General features: G+C 43.8%; 1 protein-coding gene across 2 annotated transcripts in view; it reads right to left on the reverse strand.

Annotated features, from left to right (window-relative positions):
• EPHA5 (EPH receptor A5) overlaps nt 1-13946 on the reverse strand; it is an 835947-nt gene that overhangs the window by 126724 nt on the left and 695277 nt on the right. The window lies entirely within an intron of this gene.

The following is a 13946-nucleotide window of genomic DNA, read 5'->3' on the forward strand; positions in this document are numbered from 1 at the left end:
TGACACATCAGTCTAGATGCGTCACCTTGTACATATTGGCAATGTGGTGCATCTTGAAAAGTGATGCAATGTCAGCGCAAAATGCGAACCTAGCTCTGCTCAATTCTTCGTAGATTGCGTCATGCACAGTTTCACATTTGACATCACGTGACATTATGGAAGACTACGTAGACTTGCCCTCAAGATCATGACATCATTATTTGGTGGATCAAATGGAAATAATTTAGAGCATGCACATACTTATGCACAGTTTGCTGGTGTCTATGACTTTAGGTATATTGTGTTTTTTATCTTCATATACTTTCAGTGAGGACAGTTCTTTATCAGTGCTCTTTGTGTAATTTATCAGTATTAGCACTGTATAAGCATTCTCTCAATAGTTCTGTTTACAAAAGTCAGAATTTCAGTCTGTTCTATGTATGTGTCTCTCAGCCAATCTTGAGTCTTGAATAAAGGAGATTATAGAAACTCAATACTCACAGGAATTATTACCCCCTTCCCTTTCAACAGCTGTCTTCCATGTTTCAACTAGGTTTGTCACTGGGGGCCAACATTATGAGCACATCACCCCTGCTCTTACCACACTCCACTGGCCACAGATAAAGCTAAGTGCATCTAAAACAAGCATTGGAAAAGCCGATAGATCTCACCTATGCAAGAGCTACTTGCTTTACCAATGTGTTGTGTCCCTGTTGTACACCAGCGTGGCTGCTGTTCAGCCTGGCTACAAGTTAGTGGCATAGAGTAGAGTGGCATGGAGGGGAGTGGAGTGTCATAGAGTGGACTGGCATAAAGTGGAGTAGAGTGTCTTAGAGTGTAGCGGCGTAGAGTGTTGTGGAGTGGCATGGAGTTTTGTGGAGTGGTATAGAGTAGAATGGAGTGCGTTGAGTGGAGTGTCATAGAGTGGAGTGTTGCAGAGTGGAGTGTTGTGGAGAGGAGTGGAGTGGATAGTCATGGAGCGGAGTAGAGTGATGTGCAGAGATATAGAGTTGATGGGTGGAGTGGATGGGGTAGAGTAGAGGGGCGTAGAGTGGAAGAGAATAGAATGGAGTAGAGTGGGGTGGTGTACAGTAGAGTAATGGAGTAAAGTGGAGTAGTGTGCTGTAGAGTGGAGTGGAGTGGAATGACATAAAGGAATTGCTTAGAGTTGAATAAAGTGTCATAGAGTGGAGGGGTATAGAGTGGAGTGGAGTGTCGCAGAATGGCTTAGAGTGGAGTAGAGTGTTGTAGAGTTGAGTGTTGTAGAGTGCAGGGGTATAGAGTGGAGGGAGACTGAGTCGAGGGGCATGGAGTGGAGCAGAGAGGAGTAGTGTGTTGGTGAGTGGAGTGCCATAGAGTGGAGTAGAGTGTTGTACAGTGGAGTAGAGTTCAGTTCAGTTCAAAGAGCTTTATTTCGATAAAAACATATCTTAAAAGCATAAATACAAGTCAGCATTTCAAAAACATAAGAACAGTGGAGTAGAGTATCGTGGAGCGGCGTAGAGTGTTGTGGAGTGGAGTAGAATGGCCTAGAGGGTTGTAGAATGGAGTGATGTAGTGTGGAGAGGCATATAGTGGAGTGGCGCTGAGTGGAGAAAAGTGTCATAGAGTGGAAAAATGTATCAGAGTGGAGTGGCAAAGTGGAGAGTTGAGTAATGTTTCATAGAGTGAAGTTGCGTAGATTTGAGTGTTGTAAATTGGAATAAAATGACATGGAGAGGCATAGACCAGAGTTTCGTAGAGTGGCATAGCGTGGGGAGGCCGGGAATGGCATAGAGTGAAGTGGTGTATAGGGGAGTAGAATCGAGTGGCTTAGAGTGACGTAGAGTGGAGTAGCACAGAGTGGCATAGAGTGGAGTGCGGAAATGTTTTAGTTTTTAATGAGGAACTTGGGAATTTAGTTATTTATATATATCCCCAAAAAATCTCAGCATGTGTTAGATCACTTTAACACCCTTCTCAACAGAGGCACAGAAACAACAATTCTATGCAGTAAACTGTGCTGCCCACTTTTTCTCTTTTTCCTTTTTCTTTTTTACGAAAAGTAGAAATGATTGTAAAAGCAAGTAAGAAACACATTTTTATGCCTTTCCCCAAAGTCCTCTGCCTTTCGAGCAAGATTTCCTGCCAACACTCCAGGGGATAAATCTAAAAGGTAAGGTAGAGTGGAGTAAAATGCTGATTCTTTCCAGTATCTGGAAAACAAATTGAAAATTTCAAAGGGTCTCCAATCCCTTCGGAGTTCAGAAATGCTTTTTTGGGGGCATGCAGCATTTCAAAAACAACACAAAATAGCCTAGCCTTTCTCCAGCTATGCACACAGAAAACAGAACTCCTCTCACTTGAGCTAATTGCTAACATATGGTTGTGTGCATGAAAGAAGATTTAAGATGCATTTTGTTTAACATTTTAATATTGTCCTTTTCCCTGTTTTCAGTTTTCAGATGAGTCTTTTCACTATATTTAATAATCTCTCGCATTCGTTGGACTTTAGCTCTAAATGCTGCTATCTTCCAGAAATCTAGGCCCAGCCATTATTGTACATGGATCACTTTGCTGCCATTTTGAATCTTTTGGTACTTACCTTCCTCTCTTCTAGCTGCACCTGTGTCTTATTTCTCAATGTTCTCACGTAGTGCTGGTCGTTTCATGATGTATTCTGTAAAGAGCATGGTCCTAAAACACTTTATATACACCACCCCTGTTTTGCAGGTGGTCATGCTTTTATAGTTTTCTATTCACATTTGAAGATGCGTTTTTTCTTATTTAGATTTTCCTGGCTGTAAGTAAATCAGTTCATGTTTTTCTATTGAACACGGGAAGTTTAATGACACCTATTTGTGGCTTGCCTGTGCTATAGAACACAAAACAGCAGAAAAACGGATTTGCATTTTATATCCTCGAAAAATAATTTCATTTATATTTATAGAGTACTTTGACAACCCTCTAAGAGAAAATATTTTCAAGTTTCACACCATTCAACTTCTTTACTATTATCTGAGTACACACTTTTGAATTCTTTTAACTCGTTTGTCTGAAGGTACAGTTTGAAGAGCACTTGGAAGATGTCGATTGACAATGTTCAACGAGTGCTGACTTCAGCAATGCTCTTCCTTCAAAGTGGTTTCTCCTTGACAAGAGGGCCCTTGGAAAATGTGGATGTTGATTTGCATTATATGTAAATATGGTGTACGGAAATGAAAGAGGAGAATGTATGCACAGCAACACTTGGGGACAGGCTTCTTAAAGCTGCAGGTTATTGAGATGTGTTCAGGAACAGAAATGTACAGGTTACATGGGACTTATTAGGTCTGGACTACTAACACTTTCTAGCTGTTGTTGAAAGACCTACTGTGTACAATATGAAGAGTGGGCTTTGGTGATCCCATTGCTCATGACTGGTTGGCTTTCTTCAGCCAATCAATGAGAATTTATATAACACAACGCTATCACCCCTAGGGTTATTTGGGTGCTGTATTCTTGACAATCTAATTTGCTTTTATTAAATGGTTTTCCTTCCTATTCCTGAGTTTGTTCCTCCTTTGTAGCATCGTTTATTTACTGTCCTTTCAATTGGACGACTTGTATTTTTCTGCAGCTTAAATTCAGGGATTTATTTTTTTCTTAGTCTTTCAGCATGAATTTTCTTGCTCTTTCTTCATGTGCTTCTTCCACAGCACAAATCCCGCTACCTAAAACCTCCATATTTCTTTTTCGCTCCCCCGCTTGTTCGTTGCTTCTTCCATCCATCCCTATCCTGCTCATCTTTTTTGTTGTTGTTTCAAAAGACACCCTCCCCAGCTCCTCCACTGCCTCCCCATCCCACCCGGCTCAGTGTTTTTGCACACCATTCAGTTTTTTAACTGTTTTTTTGCCTACTTTTTGGAGGACCATGCAGCTGCAATTTGGTGCTGGGATGCTCCTTTACTTATAAAGTGCTTACACCCCACTTTTTCTTTTTTAATTCACTGCTCTAAGATGGGCATCCACAATTTAGCAAAAGTAAATTAAAAAAGAGACAATGGCTGCTGCAGTGCCATGATGTATACATGCATTCACAAACTAAGGGCGGCACTTTGTGTCTTTGCATTCTGGTGCAGTTCAGCATATGCAACAAGCGTTTTCCCTTTTGACTGATTCTGTTAAGAACCAGCAACAAGCATTGGAAAACCTACATTTGGCTAAGGGCCTTATTATGACTTCGGCAATAGGGGAGATGGCCCCCTCACCAGCGCCCCCGCTCCTGCACCACCAAAGTCATAATTACACCACATGCCAGATTCTGATTGGAATTCAGGTCGGGCAGTCCTGCGGTGGCTGGCCCATAGCAGTGACTGTTGAAAGGCTCATAGGAGAGCCATAACAGTCATTGCAATGTCAACACAACTGCAGGTTCCTGAAGAGCATGGGCTGTCAAGTCCATGCCCTGCAGGAAAGGGTTGGTGCATGCAGACTAGTGGGCGCAGAGGTACTCCCCTGGTGCAGAGGTAAGAGGGGCCCTGTAGGGCCCTCTTTGTTTCTTCGCCGCCACACTTTTCATGGTGGTATGACCGCCATGACAACTGTGGCAGTGAAGAAACTAGTAATATGCTTGGCAGTGTCGCAGCAGCACCGTCAGCATATTACCAGCCTCACACTGCTGCAAGACCGCCAGGGATCACGGATCCATAGCGGTGGCATTGGTTTTGTGCTGGTCCAACCTCCCAAGTCAAAATATATCAGGTAGACTGCCAGTCTGGTGGTCTATGGACTGCTACCATGACTGCAGTGGTCCAATGAACCGCCGTAGTAGTAATAAGGCCATTAGTCTTTTGAAAAGTGTGACCTTTTCGCTTTACCAGTTCTTGTATTTTCCCTGATATCACTATGAATTTCAACTGACCGTGTTTGTATCGGAGCATCCAAGGATGCAAGATCATAACCTTCTCTCACCCTCCGATGCACAATGTACATTCCTTTTATTGTAGCAGTCAGTATTCTGCTGAAATCTTAAATTGTTTTTGTATTTTTAAGGAGGTGAAAGTAAGGTTAGAAGGAAAATTAATTGTGGCCTTTTTGGCATTTATACAGTGTTTCATACCCCTAAGGCAGTACTGAAGTGCTTTTGTTGGGCAGGCAGTGTTCTACAGCATACATTTTGGATCATAAGGGAGATCTCATTGTCATGTTGCCATAAGGCATCTTTTGAGTGAACTCATGGGATCATGACCCCTTTGCCGCACCACCTGTTCTCTGTGTCAGAGTGTCAAGGCTTATGCCAGGGATGGACATATCTGCCAATCTCCCTGTCCAAAACACATAATATTTCAACGAGGGAAAAGGACAAGAAGCAAAAACTTGTGAACTAACCAGGGGGCGGTTTGAAGAGGAACTGGTTTGCATATTCCATGCAATATCCCACTCAGATGTGGAAGCGCACTTGTGTGATGGAAAATGCTGCCAGAACCCAGTGCTCTACTTTCCTAAATGGAGCGGGTCAGTCATTCAACAACCAATACCTTACAGAACTATGAGTGATATAAAGCACCTACTACATGGCATATTGATGAACTCCAAAAACTCAAAAAAGTAATGATCGTCAATTCTCGTAACTCTATCTACTCTGGTTCTAACTCACAAAGTTTTTTCTGGGACACACTTCTGTCGCCCTGGTTTACATCTGAAAGCCAGAGGTAAATCAGCGGTGAACCATGAGTCCACCTGGATATATTGAAATTCATGTTATGAGTAGTACAAGAGTGAGTCAAACCTACTCATAGCGAAACCTTAGTGAATTGGGCCCTTTTTTTTATCATGCCTACCTTTAGTTATCGATCAATATGTGCAGTTATTTTCTGTTGTATGATCTTCAGCAACGTCATGAATGCATTCCATTGGTGAGAGGTTGTGATGGATATACGGATGCACATTTTGACAGACAGTCAGATGGTTGGACCGAAAGGCTATATGGAGGAGTGGACATGACTTTGGGTGATGGAGATGTCGATTTCAATTACTGATTTGACATTGTGTAATCAGTATTGTTCAAATTGTAGCCCTAATTCATGGGTAGTAATTTGTGCACATCTCTTAGCAATGCATGCTCATTGTTAAATGTACGTTCCACCAGTCTATGTGTTGGTGCAGGCGAGCCGGCAAAAGCAGTGCAAGTGTAGCAAGTGGCCAGAGTACTGGATTCCTGATGATGGAAGCGTAGGGTCCGAATACAATTGTACGGTTAGGGGATGCCTCTAGCAAGTGTACAATGCGTCACACTTCTGTGACTATCTTGAGAGGAGAGTAATAATAACAAAGACAGTCGCGAAATGTTTACAGGTCTCTAAAATGAGCTTTAAAATTAGAGCTGAAACTGCTTTGAGGGTTATTACAGGCTTACATAAATTCACAAAATGGCAATTAGACTGCCATTAAACAGATCAATAATCTTAGTAAGAGTTTTGGACCCAAAAGGTATAGCAATATGGTTGAATAGGTTGGTTGTACACCACTTGGCCAAACTCCAGTGTGCAAGTGTTTTTACTTATCGCACTCAGGCAGATTAAGTTGGGACTGTAAAGGAAACCATAAAAACACAAGCACTGACAAAACCAATTGGTCTGGGTTGGCTACCAGTCCTTAGGCTTTGACAATGTTCGATCTGTTTGCCACGGTTTTATAAAACATTGCTGTGGGAGTTGCCAAGTCCTCTCCAACATAGTCAGTCACATAACTTTTTGTAGGCCAAATCCGGCCATAAAAGTAGAAATAATAAACACATTTCATCAGTAAATAGAGCAGCATTACAAGATTCAGGGCACAAAAAAATTATTTTCAAGAAATATACTACATATGGTACATACCAATGAAAAGATATATAAATCATATATAAAAGGGGCAATAGGTCTCGGGCTAAAAACAAAAAAAGTTTTTAAGGCAGTTAAAAGAGATCAGTTCCCTACTTACAGATATGATGAGGGTAGGGAAGTTAATTTGAGCCATATTTGTTTCTTACACCCAGTGAAAGGTGGACAAAATGACCCACTGTCATGCAACGTTTCTCATTCTCCAGCCTTTGCAATCGCTCAAAAGCCTCCTTAAGGGAGCTTGTGTTAAAGGAGCAAAGAATAGGGCATAGAATCCTATATAAAAATAGGTTGGAAAAAAGGAAAAATATCTTTCTGTCTCAAAAAGCACACATTGTCATAGCCGTAACTGGCATTGAAGGGACCTACTTTGTGTGTAACTGTGCTCCTTGTGAAAGAGATGAATGTATTGACTCACAGTGAAGTTAGCCAATGGCTGAAGTGGACTAACACAAACACAAATGCAGATTGTAAAATAAAATGCTCCAAAAGAAACCTTAATATCATGTGAGACACATCACTATTTTTCTCAGCCTCCTCATTCTAATTGAAATCCATGAATGGACACATTATTTTGATGTACAAATCAGGATTCTGGTGCTTTGCTATCTGTATGCATGAGGATTGGGCAGACAATTCTCATGACCTTCAATCTGTGCACATATTTCAATAAATGGATCATACAGGACTTGCCCATTCTTGGATATTCCCTTTGTTCCTGGAGAACACTACCTTCAATTTCGTATAATCCTTGCAGAGCATCGCAGTAATGATAGCCCTAAATTGGCCCAAATCAACATGACGCTGAAGTGGCTTCTGCAATGGCTTTGAATGCCTTCTTGCAGTGGAAACCAAGGTAAATGTACTGGAGTGGCATAATTTATTCATCATTGGCCAGCCAGCTCGGGGTGAAATCAAAGGTAGCAATTGAGATAATGACAGGGAATAATTCGGAGACCTTTGGAAGTAATTGAAGGACACGTAGAGCGCGAATCCCATACTGAGCTTATCCACACGACAATTAACGAAGAGTGCATTACTGAAAACGATACCTCTGTGGAGCATCAGACATGCTTGAAAACAAATGTACTGTAAATAGCAATACAATAGTGCATCCCTCTCAGCTTAGAAATAAACTGGTTTATTAGCTGCCTAGGGATAAAGGGGTAGGTTGTAGCAAAACTAAGCAGATAACATCACCAGAAAACGAACAATATCAGAAGGCTAGGGGGTGGGTGTGTGTGAGCGTGCATGTGTGTGTGCGTATTCTTGCATGTGTGTGTGCGCACTGGTTGGCATAGAAGTTGTCAGCAGCATTTCAACTCCTGATGAATTCACATGGATGGAATATTTTGAGAACCTCATCCACTCTTACTGAAAATAAAGAAATGTGTGTTCTCCAAGCAAACTCATTCCGTGGGGGACACTTATTATAAAAGTGGGCAACTCCACTGTAACGTGGTTGAAAAACTGTGGCTTGCCACCTAAAAACTGCAGATAGGAGAGTGTGTGCATAATGGATCTCCAATATGTATGTGGTCTGTCTCAGTATCTACGCCACTAGGTATGAAAATGGTGAGCTGTGGGTGAGACATAGGTGGCAAGTGAGCTTAACTATTAAATATTTTTGGGTCTTTGTATTCTTGTGGCAACTGTCCCTAATTTCAAAGTACCAGGTAATCGTGCAGAAATAGTGACAAGGGCATTACAAAGGGCTGCCTCAGTAAATTGTGCATTTACTTTTCAACTTGTATTTACGCAGTATTGTAAACAGGAGGAATGTGAAGTTGGCTCTGCAGCTCTCGTAACTACAAAAGACATGCTTTTGAAAAGCCATAGATGGTGCATGTGGTCTGATATCATTTGAGTTATCCCCTCAGGAAGAGAAGTTACATACATGTCTCATAAACCATCAAGGAGGATACAATATATTTGAAAATGTATTCCTCAGTTCTTGCAGGGAGTCAGTTCTTCATTTGTAAAACAATAACTGATGATCCCCAACTTTTTTTCTGAGGATGTGTTCCATGCCAGTCAGGCATCTTTACCTCCAGCTACAGTGCCACTACTGCCCGGAAATGCCTACCACCTGTTCAAGCAGCCCCCTGTCAGATTTACAGTCACCCTGGCTGGCTAGTAAGCAGCAATCACACTTTCGAGGTGTGCAAGACTCCTTGTTTTATTTGTATTGTTTATGGAAATAGAAGGGCTACCAATACAGTGAAAATGAAGGATCAGTCTATTGTCTATCCTATTTTCAGTGGCTCAAGGTGGAAACAGATGAAGAACTCTGCTGTCTCCAAGTTCTCTGTACATTATAGCAGCTTCAGATCAGAATCAGCACTGTGCATGAAGTGGCAAAGAAGGACGTTCTCCAGAAATAAGGGTCGGTGGTGCCCAGATTGGGCACCGCTGGTACAAATGAAGCCCTGCCTGGATTATGTCATTTATGAATTGAATGCTTGATCACATGTGACTCTCCCACATCATTAAGGCTACCTTATGCTACAAAACGTACTAAGCAGTATTGGTCTTGTGCAATGAGATGGTGCCTTTCTGGAGTGTTAGTCAGACCCTCCAGCTTATCGCGATTTCGCGATTTGCAAAAAAATCGCGAAATCGCGCGATCTCCGCAAATGCCGCGATATTTGCCCTAAAGCCCGCGAAATTTGCCGTTTCCGCCCGCCGCCCCCGTTTCCGCCTTAAAAGAAGGCGCGAGGCACCCATTCAGTCATTTGCGGCGAGAGGCGAGCGAAGGGAGAAGAAGACCAGCACCACACCAAGAGGGGGAGGAGAGAGCACGAAGCTGCAGCGACGACACAGACTCTTCCAGAGACCGGGGCTCGGAGCAGGAGGAAAGCCGGCCGGCAAACAGAAGACAGGTAAGTCCGTCCTACGCTGGTGGGGCCTCGCCGCACACATAGGGGAGAGCGCTGCCCTGGTGGGAGGGGGGCAGCGGAGATGTGGCCTTCAGTAATAGCCTCCGCTCGCGCAATTACTCACACGTCCAAGTAAATGCGATGCATGCTAAGAGCTCGTCACCTAAAATGAAACTAAAAACGCCGCTCAGAACTAATCTTTTGTCAGGCTTCTCATGGCAGGCTTTTAAAGCATAAAAGGCTGTCTCTTTATTCAACAGTGCCCCATTATAAACAGAATTGAAAGTTACTGATGTAACGTTAATGTTTGCATTTCTGTTCTGCTGCAGAGCTAATGTGAAATATATTTAAATCAATACTAAAGCCATATTTCCAGCGCGAGAACACTCACTCCCTGTCTGTGAGGTTTGATTCTTATGGAAACGATTAGCAACTCGGAGGGGTGGGGAACACAACATTTATGGTTTCCTTCTGATTAACCCCTTCTAGACTAGTGCTTTACTTACAGGCTGAGCTCTTGGGTAGGAATCCTATTTTTGGTTACTGAAAAATGCAGACAGCACACGTCTGGAAAATTGATTTCAGAGACGGGGCAGACTTGGGTGCTCAGTAATTAAGTACATAACGCTAGTCCGTGTGCCTGAGTGTCTAGCAACTTTTGCAGTATTACGCCTCAAATGATACTGTGTTCTTGTAACTGCACATTTGTCACTTTTTTCTTCCTGTGCACTTTTTACTACCTCATGTATTTTTGGCTGCTCACAATTCTCACTACCTCATGTATTCTGTGTGCTCACAATTGTTACTATTACCTTTTACTTTACTACCGCATGTGTTTTTGGTTGCTCAACATTTTTACTACCTCATGTATTCAGTTTGCTCACAATTGTCATTATTACCTTTACTACCTCATGTATTTTTGGTTGCTCACAATTTGTGTTCCATTTATGTTCCTTTTGTGAAGCGCTCTGACACCTTCGGGTAAAGTCCGCGCTATGAGTCACAGTGGGTATCAGGGTTGCAAAGGGATTTTCTTGCCAGGGAAAGCTCTGAGCATTTGCAATCCCTGCCATGCTAGGAAAGATACCAAGAATATTTCTCTAATTTTACGTGTGGGAAATTTTGTATGCACCTGGGAAAATGTTTGCGGATTTTTTAAAGTTTATCTTTATTGGCTGAGCTCTTCTGTGCACACTGCCAGAAGAACACCATCATGGCCCGATCACAAAATGTGATGTATGTCATTCCATTATTTGTTGTAACTGTTCTCTTTGCAGGGGATGGTGTTGGGGTGGGGGAGTGTGTGTGTGTGTGTGTGCGCGCGCACCCTGCTGCTGCCTGTGCTGTACCGGTTATGCAAGGGAAGCTTGCACTGCTGCTGTCTGTGCTGTATCTGCTCTGTGTGTGAGGGAAGCTTGCACTGCTGCTGTCTGTGCTGTATCTGCTCTGTGTGTGAGGGAAGCTTGCACTGCTGCTGTCTGTGCTGTATCTGCTCTGTGTGTGAGGGAAGCTTGCACTGCTGCTGTCTGTGCTGTATCTGCTCTGTGTGTGAGGGAAGCTTGCACTGCTGCTGTCTGTGCTGTATCTGCTCTGTGTGTGAGGGAAGCTTGCACTGCTGCTGTCTGTGCTGTATCTGCTCTGTGTGTGTGAGGAAACTTCAGTTTCAAGAGCCATTTGGCCCAGCTGCCGCAGCGCACTGGTAAGTTTGGTGTCCTGGGCACCTGGTGAGTATCCTAAGTCTTTACTTGTGTTCTTTTGCAGAGCATCACTGGGAAGAATCTGCTTTTGCAAGAGCCAGAATTGGGTCAGCTGCCGCAGCGCACTGGTAAGTTTGGGGTTGTGGCCACCTCTGGGGAATTTCATAATTGTTTGTTTTTGGTTCTGGGGAATTGTTGTGTTCTCTGGACTGTACTGCATTTTTTTGCTGAATCTTGACCCTTTGGCCTGATTTTTTACTGTCACTGTTACTGATTTTTTTTGTCCTGAATCCTGACCCTTTGCCATTAATTTTTACTTGCCATTGGGCCAGGTGCCGCTGCGCACTGGTAAGTTTGGGGTTGTGGGCACCTGGTGAGTTTCCTAACTCTTTACTTGGTTTCTTTTGCAGAGCATCACTGGGAAGAATCCACTGTTGCAAGAGCCAGACTTGGGCCAGGTGCCGCTGCGCACTGGTAAGTTTGGGGTTGTGGGCACCTGGTGAGTTTCCTAACTCTTTACTTGGTTTCTTTTGCAGAGCATCACTGGGAAGAATCCGCTGTTGCAAGAGCCAGACTTGGGTCAGCTGCCGCAGCGCACTGGTAAGTTTGGGGTTGTGGGCACCTCTGGGGAATGTCATAATTGTTTGTTTTGGTTCGGGGGAATTGTTGTGTTCTCTGGACTGTACTGCATTTTTTTGCTGAATCTTGACCCTTTGGCATGATTTTTTACTGTCACTGATTTTTTTGTCCTGAATCCTGGCCCTTTGCCATTGTTTTTTACTTGCCATTGGGCCAGGTGCCGCTGAGTAATGGTAAGTTTGGGGTTGTGGGCACCAGGTGAGTTTCCTAACTCTTTACTTGGTTTCTTTTGCAGAGCATCACTGGGAAGAATCCGCTGTTGCAAGAGCCAGACTTGGGTCAGCTGCCGCAGCGCACTGGTAAGTTTGGGGTTGTGGGCACCTCTGGGGAATGTCATAATTGTTTGTTTTGGTTCGGGGGAATTGTTGTGTTCTCTGGACTGTACTGCATTTTTTTGCTGAATCTTGACCCTTTGGCATGATTTTTTACTGTCACTGATTTTTTTGTCCTGAATCCTGGCCCTTTGCCATTGTTTTTTACTTGCCATTGGGCCAGGTGCCGCTGAGTAATGGTAAGTTTGGGGTTGTGGGCACCAGGTGAGTTTCCTAACTCTTTACTTGGTTTCTTTTGCAGAGCATCACTGGGAAGAATCCGCTGTTGCAAGAGCCAGAATTGAGTCAGCTGCCACAGCGCACTGGTAAGTTTGGGGTTGTGGGCACCTCGGGGGAATTTCATCGTTGTTTATTTTGGGGCAATTCTTTCTTTCTTTGCACGTGGCTGACTGGACACGTTTTGGTCGAATTTGCACCACCCATGTAACCGTTGGCATGTTACATTTTCTATTTTCGGGCACTTAATTTGAGCTTCAACAATTGCTATGGCTTTTTCCCCCTGCGCTTTTCACACTGTCTGTTTGCTCAACACCGTTCGGGGACTGGCATTTACCATTGCAGTTATGGCCCAACACGTTTGTCACTTTACTTGTGCCTCAGGGTTGCATGCATTTCTTATCGTTGAGCACCGGCGCTTTCTGAACTTTCCTTTCAACAATTGCCTTTCCCCCCTTTGAGGTGTCTTTAGTAATACCAACTATCTTTGTAGGTGAGTTAACTGACTGCGCCACAACCGGGAGATCTTCTGTTTTACAAGGGAGCAACAAGCCACCACAAGAAAAGCAGAATGGAGAAGTTTATGCAGGCTGCAAAGGGTGTGAAGCACAGATCACATCTGCCCACCCAGATAACCGCAGCAGACCGGGCCAGAGACTACAGCAATGTGATGCACGCTGATGGTGGGGTGCTGTTTTGCAGTGTGTGCAATGTGGCGGTGGACCACATACGGAAACACACTGTGGATATGCATGTGCGGTCCCAAAAACATTTGAAGCGCTGTTCAGATGATCCTGACCTTCAATCTTCGCCGAAACGTGCACGCCAGATGACAGTGAACTCGCTATTCACCAAGAGTACAGCTGCCGGTGCCGCAAACCACGAAATGATAACTGAGTGGGTTAATGTCTGCACCGCGTTGAACATTCCGCTCAGCAAAACCGACCACCCTGTGTTGCGCAAGTTCCTGCACGAGCGAGTACGGAATGGTGGAGCGATACCTGGGAGTCATCAGCTGCAAGAACGGTATCTCCCAGAGAGATATACAAGTGCCAAGAACGAGCTGAAAGAGCTATTGAAAGATCAGAAGATTAGCGTTATCTTTGACGAAACACCAGATGTCGAAGGTCGGTGTGTTTTGAATGTGCTAGTTGGAGTAGTCTCTCCGCGGGGTGACCGTCAGATCCAAACCTACCTGGTGGACACAGTCTTCCTATCCCAGTGCAACCATGGGACTGTAGCGCAAGCTGTTGTAAAGGTGCTCACAGAGTACAGCATAGACTTCCAGAACGTTGTTTCCTTCAACACTGACAATGCGGCATACATGCTCAAGGCATTCAACACAGTGTTGAGGAATCTGTA

This window comes from Lissotriton helveticus, chromosome 2_1, assembly GCF_964261635.1.
Source record: "Lissotriton helveticus chromosome 2_1, aLisHel1.1, whole genome shotgun sequence".
NCBI lineage: Eukaryota > Metazoa > Chordata > Amphibia > Caudata > Salamandridae > Lissotriton > Lissotriton helveticus.